Genomic DNA, 1,386 nt, shown 5'->3' on the forward strand with positions numbered 1-1,386 from the left:
TTCTTCAGAAGTATATCATGAGAGGTGTCATCAAGCTCCTTGCCAAAATCCAACCGTATCATATGGCAATAGCTTGCACCCTTTTTGGAGACGAGAATAAACTTTTTTGAGTATAAAGATGCCTTTTTAACATAACAAATTTCACAGATCTCTACATGATAATATTGCATTCATACCATAGATTTTGTTGGTTTCTATAAAGGTCAAAATGAAAATGCTCGATGAGAATATTTATTTGAGGATACCTGGGTCTTTCAGAAAGGGAAATTAATTTAGTCTGACATGAATGTTTTTGGTGAATCCATGCTGGTTCCTAATGATGACTATTTCCCTAAGCATTTATAAACTGTTCTTTTAATTATGAATTCTAGAATTTCAAAATCAAAGTTAAGTACATGGGTCAAAATGGTTTGAGTAATCCAGATTCTTTTTTCTCTTTTTGAAAATTGCACCATTTGCCTATATACTGAAGCACTTCTATTCTTTTTTTTTTAATGGTTTCATTTCACTTTTATTTGCATATTAATGTCACATTTACTCCCATGCCATAAGCTTTTGTTTCTTCAGTTTCTTTTGGGATATCTTTTTTTTTTTTTTTTTAGCAACCCCCTCTTCTGCTTTAGGAACAATTTTTGTTCCCTTTCAGTCAGTATCATCTCAATATGGCGAGGGGAACTCATGTATGAGTTGATTCTACCATGACCCCTGTAAGTACGCCGTAGCATTTTGGGGGCCTTGTTAACCTGGATATGCTCAATGACAAGAGAATCCACATCCAAACCCTTCAGTTCAGGGTTACTTTCTGCATTTTTAAGCATATGCAGCAAGAACTCAGCACTTTTTTTGGGTCAACACCCTGTGTCCAGCCCCACTGCTTTGCCTGGGCACACCTGCCGACTCCACCATTGTATCGATGGGAGGGAACACATTGTTTTTTCAATGTGACATCTTTCAAATACTTGGTGGCTTTTCGAATATGCATACCCTTGATAGCTTGGGCTGTTTCATGGGTATTCTTGAAGTGGACCCGGATATTTGAACCCCTTCACTTGCATGATTTTGTGGGGTTCTCTGGATCAAGGGAGTACCTCATCATTTTAACTGATTACCTAGGATGGCTCAAAGGAAGAGAGTACCTCTTCTATTCTTAATGATTTCTTTTTTAATCAATAGTGATTCAACAATCACATTAAATTCTATAAGTTCTTCCAGTACCCTAAAATGTAGTTCATCTGGGCAAGGTGACTTAAACACATTGAGGATATCTGTATGCTCTCCTGCCGTTAATCTTGCTTATCTTTGAACTGGATTCTTTGTTATTCATCTTTATTCTGTTCTTTTTTAAAAATGTAAGTTGTTATCTCTTTTTTAAATGAAATTTAATTT

General features: G+C 35.8%; 1 pseudogene; it reads right to left on the reverse strand.

The window, feature by feature from the left end:
- Positions 1 to 534: 534 nt before the first annotated feature.
- LOC122755730 lies at positions 535 to 1,096 on the reverse strand (annotated as a pseudogene).
- Between the last annotated feature and the right edge of the window lie 290 nt (positions 1,097 to 1,386).

The sequence above is a fragment of the Dromiciops gliroides genome, chromosome 4, assembly GCF_019393635.1.
Source record: "Dromiciops gliroides isolate mDroGli1 chromosome 4, mDroGli1.pri, whole genome shotgun sequence".
Taxonomy (NCBI): Eukaryota; Metazoa; Chordata; class Mammalia; order Microbiotheria; family Microbiotheriidae; genus Dromiciops; species Dromiciops gliroides.